This window comes from Euleptes europaea, chromosome 7, assembly GCF_029931775.1.
Source record: "Euleptes europaea isolate rEulEur1 chromosome 7, rEulEur1.hap1, whole genome shotgun sequence".
Lineage (NCBI taxonomy): Eukaryota > Metazoa > Chordata > Lepidosauria > Squamata > Sphaerodactylidae > Euleptes > Euleptes europaea.
In genome coordinates, this window is record NC_079318.1 from 95595522 (window position 1) to 95604737 (window position 9216).

General features: G+C 44.7%; 1 non-coding gene across 1 annotated transcript; it reads right to left on the bottom strand.

Moving 5' to 3' along the window:
* Positions 1-2271: 2271 nt before the first annotated feature.
* On the bottom strand, positions 2272-2345 carry TRNAA-UGC (transfer RNA alanine (anticodon UGC)). The gene has a single exon. It is a non-coding gene; the product is annotated as a tRNA-Ala (tRNA).
* Positions 2346-9216: the final 6871 nt, after the last annotated feature.

Sequence of the window (9216 nt, forward strand, 5' to 3'; positions counted from 1 at the left end):
TTACTCCAACATGTGAACCCTAACACCAGCTAGGTCTCTCTGTCTTTCATTATTCCTTCATTAAACTATTATTAAAAATATTATTTAACTATTATTGTAAGCCTCCTTGAACCATGAGGGAAGGCAGGATATAAATGTTCAAACAAACAAGCAAACAAACTAGACTTCTTAATATTACAAGGAGGACTACAAAGGTTAGAAAAAAACAATATGAAAAGGAAAAGATCTCGGACATGCTGTACGATATACTGTTCAGAAGATGGAATTACAAAGGCAGAAGACAATGCAGTAAAAGCAGGATAAGTCATACAGAACCTCGGAATAGACGTCCATCCTTCCTGAGAACTTTGGAGGAGGTGGCAGCATCTATCTCAATCTCACAGTGATTTCTCCTAAGGAAACTATTCATTTTGTACAAAACATCAGTGACAACTCTATTGAGCAAAACGAGGCTTACCTGATCCTCTGGGGAATGGATGCGGAAGGACGTCAAGGGAGTTATTGAAAAAGTTGCTGAGTTACAACCTCTTTTATATTGGATTTTTTTCCATGTGTGTGTATGTCAGTGTTTTTTAATTATAGCCATGAAGCCATTATTTTGGCCCCACAATCAAGCTAGTTACCTAGCAAGCCAGGACGCTGCAGATGCTTAAATGGTACACATTCAGGGTGATTCACTGCTTGGAGAAATGTGGTCTATCCTCAGTCTCATATAGAACAAGACAACAGCACATATTTTGCCTCATATAGCAAGTTGTTTGCATAAGGTTATGGCATGGACATCATCACCCCATACCAGCAAATGTGCTCTCTTGGTGCTAATATTACCACCTCTTTCTCCCAGAGATGGCTACCTCTAAGGGCTGTTCCTTCTCAGTGGTAGTAACCATTTACTACATGCCTTCCCATTTGATCAGCTGCTACTGCTTAAGACTAGGTACAAGTATGGTTGCCAACTGGGAGCATTTGGAGGAGGGGGCAGAGACTAAGGGAAATGACATTGAATGACACCATAGCATCACTTCAAGGTGAGTATCCAGAAGTAACATCACATCAGCAATGCTCTAGGAATCCTCCCAATTTCTGTGGTAAAGACCATAGAGAGTAGCAGAAGTCCTAGAGCATCCTTAAGAGTTCTCCACTTAGTTTTACCAAACTGTGGCAAGCTGTGAATCCAGAACTGAAAGGGTCAGATCTGATATTGGTCAGATCTCAGAAGCAAAACAAGGTCAGCTCTGGTTAGTACTTGGATGGGGGACCATTGAGGAAGTCCAGGGTTGCTACCTCTGTTTGTCTCTTGCCAGGTCACCATAACTCAGCTGTGATTTGACACTCTCCACCACCCTCCTAATTCTCATCCCTGCTTCTTAATCCCCCCAGCCTAATTCTCATCCCTGCTTCTTAATCCCCTCAATCCTTTTTCAACTTTCCTTCTCCTCTGTACAAATGGAACCTCCGGCCCACTGTTTTCACTACCTGGTGTATGTATTTTCACCATAATTTCTGCATTAATAAATAAACATGATGAGTCAATTACGTATCTCGTATGCCTTCGTTCCATAGAAATGTCTTATGAAAATCATACACCACGCATACACATGAGATCAATACACCAACGGGGGGCGGGGGGAAGCAGAGCATCAAGAAGGGTTGACAAAAATAAAATTGAATACGAGAAGTCATGAAATGGGGAACCCTTGCTCATGCCTAGTTTATTCAACTCAAATTTCTTATTATAGACAAACCAGATGCCAGGGAGGGCTAGGGAGGATACTTGTCACATTAGGAGGGCCAGGCCACTATTACAGGTGATTTTTGCCCACATTATTAGCTGTGCTCTGAAGCCAATAAAAGCCGCAAACCTGCATTTTGCCAATCAGCCCAAAGTGGAATAAACTATTTATATCATGGGCCAAGTCACACAGGATTTCTAAGTGGAGCCTTGAGGGCCAAAGCAGGAGATTCCCTGAGAACGTGTCCATTGGCTTGTGGCCTCCATGTGACACCTGAATGAGTGACCAGTGTCCATCAACAAATACTCAGCCAAACCAGGTCAACGTGTGGTGGTGAATCTGTGGAGTTTCCAGCCATCATGGCTACTAGTGAGGATTCAGTTGCTGATTTTTTTTTTTGATACACACATGAAGCTACCTTATACTGAATCAGACCCTTGGTCCATCAAGGTCATTATTGTCTACTCAGACAGGCAGCAGCTCTCCAGGGTCTCAGGCAGAGGTCTTTCACATCACCAACTCACCTAGTCCCTTTAACTGGAGATGCCAGGGATTGAACCTGGGACCTTCTGCATGCAAAGCAGATGCTCTACCACTGAGCCATGCCCCTCCCCCAAACAACTGCTATATCACTAACAGATGGTGGGCAAGAAGAAGTCCTGTGTGTGAATCTTGTTCTGCCTTGGCACCGATCCACTCCCAAGCCCAATTCAAGGTTTTGGTTTGGTCCCTTAAAATCCTCCTTGGCCTTCTTGACTGTCCCATCAACCATAGTGGGGACAGTAGATAAGGCCTTTTCAGTGGCAGCCACACAATTATGGAACAACCTCCCCAGGGAGTGGTGTCTGGCCCTCTCAACTCAATCTTTTGGAGGCAGATCACGATGGGTAGCCATGTTAGTCTATCTGCAGCAGTAGAAAAGAGCCAGAGTCCAGTAGCAACTTAAAGACTGATGACATCTGGTAAGGTATGAGTTTTTGTGAGTCACAGCTCACTTCTTCAGATACAGCTACAATGTGAGTCCATCTATCCTTAAGTAGAGAAGAGTGAATACAAACACCCAATGGCAATAGCATGTAAATGTCAATAGCAGGTAAATTACATTAGCATGAATCATACAATCATAGAGTTGGAAGGGACCACCAGGGTCATTTAGCCCAACCCCTGCAAAATGCAGGAAACTCACAACTACCACCCCCCTCACACTGTAAGTGACCCCACTCCATGCCCAGAAGATGGCCAAGATGCCCGCCCTCTGGTGATCTGCCCAAGGTCATAGAATCAGCACTGATGACAGATGGCCATCTAGCCTCTTCTTAAAAACCTCCAGTGAAGGAGAGCTCTCCACCTCCCGAGGAAACCTGTTCCATTGAGGAACTGCTCACTGTCAGAAAGTTCTTCCTAATGTCTAGACAGAAACACTTCTGATTCAATTTCAACCCATAGGTTCTGGTCCAACCTTCTGGTCAGCCACATCCTCTATTTGACAACCCTTCAAGTACTTGAAGATGGTCATATCACCTCTCAGTCTTCTCCTCCACATGAAGCCAGCTGGGTGACCTTGGGCTAGTCACAGTTCTCTCAGAACTCTCTCAGTCCCACCTACCTCCCAAGATGACTTTTGGGGAGAGGAAGGGATTTTGATTGTAAGCTACTTTGAGACTCCTTAAGGTAGAGAATAGCAGGGTATAAAAACGAACTCATCTTCAATTCCAATTCCCACAGCATTTTGTCCTCAAATCTTTTCTAGCCATAAAACGTATTGGGTCATCTTGGGGCAGTTATTTTTCCCTCACAAGGTTGTTATGGGGATAACACGGGGAAGTGAGCAACACATTTGCCCTTCTGAGAAAGGGGTGGGGGGGAATGTCCTGAAACTTTCTGATACTCTTCAGGCAAAATGTCTGAGAACTTTCAGGGAGTTCCTAATATGGCTAGCACACCATCTCAAAGATCTAGTAAATTTCTACTTGAGGAGGCATTTGACACCTAAATTTCCAACAAATGAAGAAAATTCTTACAGTTAAGACCTGCTGGGAGGTATAATAATATAATGAGATGTGACTCACTCTATGATGCTTTCTATCTTTCTTTGAATATATTTTAAGTGGAAATGTAAAAGCAGTCCATCTATTCCCACGCTCATTCTCCAAAGGCCTTTTGCAATGAGTCCATCCTATAAATGTATAAAAAGAAATGATTTTGTGGAGTCTAATATGTAGAGTTTATTGTATGAAGCGAAGCTAAAAAATAAACTGCAAATAGCTGTAAAAAATCAATCCAAGGAGCTGGCTTGTTCAGAAAGTCAGTGTTAAGCAGAACCCAAGTGGACAGATGGAGTCTCGGCCCTCACGTGATCCGCTCGCTTTGTATTTAAGAGCTCACAACTCAGAACTTCTTCATTAGATCTCAGCATCATCTTGTAATTTGTCAAAAGTTTTTCTCTTTATAGGCAGGTTAGTTCCCTTTAAATCATTTGGGGAGAGGGGGTTGCTTCTCGGTAAAACTTTCTTTCAGAGGTATTTCTTTTGAATGGAAGAAAAGAACTAGGCACGGTACTATTCTGAATACATGAAACCACCCTATGGAGATTCAGACCAATGGTCCATTGGGCTCAGTATCGGCTGATTCCCCTGTTGTTACTCTGACTGAGCATGACAAGATCATAGAATCATAGAATCATAGAGTTGGAAGGGGCCGTAGAGGCCATCTAGTCCAACCCTTGCTTAATGCAGGATCAGCCTAGAGCATGCCTGACAAGTGCTCATCCAGCCTCTGCTTGAAGACTGCCAGTGTGGGGGAGCTCACCACCTCCCTGGGAAGCTGATTCCACTGTCGAACAACTCTTACGGTAAAAAATGTTTCCCCTAATATCCAGCCAGTACCTTTCCACCCTCAATTTAAACCCATTATTGCGAGTCCTATCTTCTGCTGCCAACAAGAACAGCTCCCTGCCCTCCTCGAAGTGACAGCCCTTCAAATACTTCAAGAGAGCAATCATGTCCCCCCTCAACCTTCTCTTCTCCAGACTAAAAATTCCCAACTCCCTTAGCCTTTCCTCATAAAGCTTGTTTTCCTGGCCCGTCATCATCCACGTTGCTCTCCTGTGCACCCACTCAATTCTGTCCACATCTTTTTTAAATCGAGGCCTCCAGAACTGCACACAATACTCCTGGTGCAGCCTGACCAATGCATTATTCAGTGGGACTATGATATATTGCGATTTGGGTGTTATAAACAGGATTGTCTGCAGTCTTGGTGTGGACTGGACTGCTCTCACAATGATATCGCTGTGCCCTCCCTGCCTATGGATTCGCTGGGACAATGTGGTCTTCCTTGGAAACACAATATTAAGGACAGATGGTGATGGCCCTGGATTTCATGTGTACCTTCCAACCATACATTGTATGGTATGGAGAGAGTAAACAGGGAGAAGCTTCTCTCCCTCTATCATAATACCAGAACACGGGGTCATCTGCTGAAACTGGAGGGTAAGAGATTCAAAACAGATAAAAGGAATTATTTCTTCACACAATGCAGAGTAAAATTGTGGAACTCCCTGCCCCAGGATGGGGTGATGGCTGTCAACTTGGAAGGCTTTAAGAGGGGAGTGGACATGTTCATGGAGGAGAGGGCTATCCATGGCTACTAGTCAAAATGAACACTAGTCATGATGCATACCTATTCTCTCCAGGATCAGAGGAGCATGCCTATTAAATTAGGTGCTATAGAATACAGGCAGGATAATGCTGCTGCAGTCATCTTGTTTGTGGGTTGGCCACTGTGAACATAAGAAAGGCCCTGCTGGATCAGACCAAGGCCCATCAAGTCCAGCAGTCTGCTCACACTGTGTGAATAGACTGCTGGACTTCATGGGCCAGCATGGTTTTTCTTATGTTCTTAGTGGTGGCTCTTCTTATTGAGACAACCTTGGCGTCTCTTGAAATTCTCCCAGATGTCTTGAATGAGGCAACTTCCCCCAAATTATATATTATGTGTGTGTGTAATTGGTTTTAAAGTGCAGTTTTATTATGTACCTTTTAATTTGTTAGCCATCTTCGGTGCCCTTGCGAGGGCAGAATAGTGGGATATAATTTTTTTTTGCAAACTAGAATATTGTGGATGGAGAGAGGGAGCTTCAGGCAACATTTCAGAGTTAATTTATGACATTTCAGTTGGAGAGCCAATGTGGTTTAGTGGTGAAGAGTGTCAAATTAGCATCTGGGAGACCCGGATTCAAATCCCTACTAGTGCCATGGAAGCACTTTGGGTGACTTTGGGTAAGTAACACTTAGCCTAACCTACCTCACAGGGTTGTTGTGAGGATTAAATGGAAGAGAGGAGAATGATGTCAGCCACTTTGGGTTCCCATTGAGGAGAATCTATCTATCTATCTATCTATCTATCTATCTATCTATCTATCTATCTATCTATCTATCTACCTACCTACCTACCTACCTACCTACCTACCTACCTACCTACCTATCTATCTATCTATCTATCTATCTATCTATCTATCTATCTATCTATCTATCTATCTATCTATCTATCTATCTATGGATTAGGGGAGGGACTGTGGCTCAGTGGTAGAGCAGATGCAGAAGGTCCCATGTTCAATCCCTGGCATCTCCAGTCAAAGGATCTAAGCAAGTAGGTGATGTGAAAGACCTTTCTCTGCCTGAGACCCTGGAGAGCCACTGCCAGTCTGAGTAGACAATACTGACTCTGATGGACCAAGGGTCTGATTCAGTATAAGGCAGCTTCATGCGTTCATGGGTTCACAGGGAACAACTGCAAACAAATCCCTTTGAAATCAATGGGTGTGGAAGGCAATTGGTTCCTCTGGAAAGTACACCTTTCTTTCTCTGTTTCAATCAAGAGTTCAAGTGTTCACTCGGATTTCTTTTGTATTTTTTTCATTTAATTGTTTCATTTAATTAAATGCAGTCCTCAAATAGTCGTTTGAATCATTACCTGGTAATATTTCCTGGCATAATGGCTATGTACAGGAACATGGTTAGGGTTTCCAACCTCCTGGGGGTGGCTAGAGATCTCCCACAGTTACAACTGTTCTCCAGAGAACAGTTCACCTGGAGAAAATAGCCTCTTTGGAAGGTGGACTCCATGGTATTGAAGTCCTTCTCCTCCCCAAACCCCATCCTCCTCAGGCTTAACCCCCCAAATCTCCATGTATTTCCCAACCCAGGGCTGGCAACCCTAGATGCGGTGGATGACAATGTGATCTGTGAGAAGAACTAAATGCATTCCTAGTGGGATAACTATAGATCAAATCAAGCCTGAACTGTCCCTAGAAGCTAAAATGACTAAATTGAGGCTATCGTACTTTGGCCACATTATGAGAAGACAAGAGTCACCGGAAAAGACAATCATGCTAGGAAAAGTGGAAGGCAGCAGGTAAAGAGGAAGACCCAACAAGAGATGGGTTGACTCTATAAAGGAAGCCATGGCCCTCAGTTGGCAAGACCTGAGCAAGGCTGTTAAAGATAGGACATTCTGGAGGACATTGATTCATAGGGTCGCCATGAGTCGGAAGCAACTTGATGGCACTTAACAAAGTGGGAGGACTACAAAGGGGAGATTTGACATAACTGCTATTCACCAAAACCCTAGGGAACATAGGTGTTCTCTATCATTCATGTGTTAAAATTTAATACAGCATTACAATCTTTTTGGACTCCTGGAATTATTTCTCTAATCCAGCTTCAGTCCACCAGACTGGTGGGTTTCCTACTACAGGGAACTCTGCGGCATTCTTTTACTCTAAATCGGGGCCCAGATAGAGTTGCCAGGCAGTGCCTGGAAACTGGGGACAGAGGTGGGAGGGGACAGCATCCCAGGAGAAAAACTGAAAAGAAAAATAAGGCCTTGTCTACTTATAAGAAGTTTTGACCATAGAGTTCCTGGCAATTCCTAGAGCAACCCAGAAGTTACAAGGGCAGCTCTAGGAATCACCAGAAGCTCTATGGTAATCTTGCCATAGGGTTTCTGGCAATTCCTAGAGTTTGGGGGGCAGAGCCTGAGGAGGGCGGGCTTTGGGGCAGGAAGGGACTTCAATGCCATAGAGTCCAATTTCTAAAGTGGCCATTTTCTCCAGGTGACCTGATCTCTATCGGCTGGAGATCAGTTGTAATAGCAGGCAATCTCCAGCTAGTACCTGGAGGTTGGCAACCCTAGTCACCATGGCACCTGCCTTGGCCAGTGAAAACAGAACATTCTAGGAGGAATGCAGATGGAGGGGAATCTTTTCTTTTTAGGGTCAACCTGGCGGATGTCTTGCTGCGTCTTGAGGCCTCTAAAGGCCAATCACTTCTTGACCTGCCCTCCTCCTTGTCTTCAGGAGTCTGAGGGTTGAAAGGCCCACAATCCTGTGGTGAGCCTGTTTCACCAACCTTCCTGGGACCTTGGAAAGTTAACTATGAACTAGGGTTGCCAGGTCCCTCTTCTCAACCGGTGGGAGATTTTGGGGGTGGAGCCTGAGAATGGCAGGGTTTGGGGAGGGGAGGGACGTCAATGCCATAGAGTTCAATTGCCAAAGCAGCTATTTTTCTCCAGGTGATCTGATCTCTATCGGCTGGAGATCAGTTGAATTAGCAGGAGATCTCCTGCTGCTACCTGGCAGTTGGCAACCCTAACCATAGAGTTTTCCCTTAATACCAGAGCATCTCCAATGTTGCTGGTGATGTGATGATGTCACTTCTGGAAGTGACATCAACGTGTTGACAGTATTGAGGCCTAGGCCCCATTTTGCACCTGGTAAGGCTTGGCTGGCTGAATGGTGCTGGGGGGAGAGGGCCCAAAGTGGGGAATATCTCCTGGGTGGGTGTCCGGAAAACCTAGCTGTAAGGAAGGCAGAAGGGTGATAGGGATTCAGGGAGGCATTTTAGTACACAGAACCCCTAGGATGCTTTAAGCTTACATCCATATCTCACCTGGAGTTAAGTTGGAATTTCAGGAGAACTCCGGACTCCATCTGGAAGTTGGCTACTCTATACCATGCTATGATGTGCTATGATGTGCTGATCTCAGGTGGATGGTGTTGCAGCAATGCCCATTGTGCAAGAATGAATACCTCGTGCTGTGGCCCATGCTAAGATCCAACAGAATGTCTATGGATAAAAGAATATCTGTGAACAAAATTCAATATTGCTGTCAATATGGGCATAATTTCACAAAAGTTTGAGTACATACCAATTCTGCTAACATTCATAAGGTTCCATAAGAACATAAGAAGAGCCCTGCTGGATCAGGCCAGTGGTCCATCTAGTCCAACATCTTGTCTCACATCTTGTCTCCTCTGGAGGTCCAGCAACAGGGCACAGAGTCTGAGGCCTTTCCTGATGTTGCCTCCTGGCAGTGGTGTTCAGAGGTTTACTGCCTCTGGATGTGGAAGGTTCCCTTTAGTCACCATGACTAGTAGCCACTAACAGACCTATCATCCATGAATAGGGTTGCCAGGTCCCTC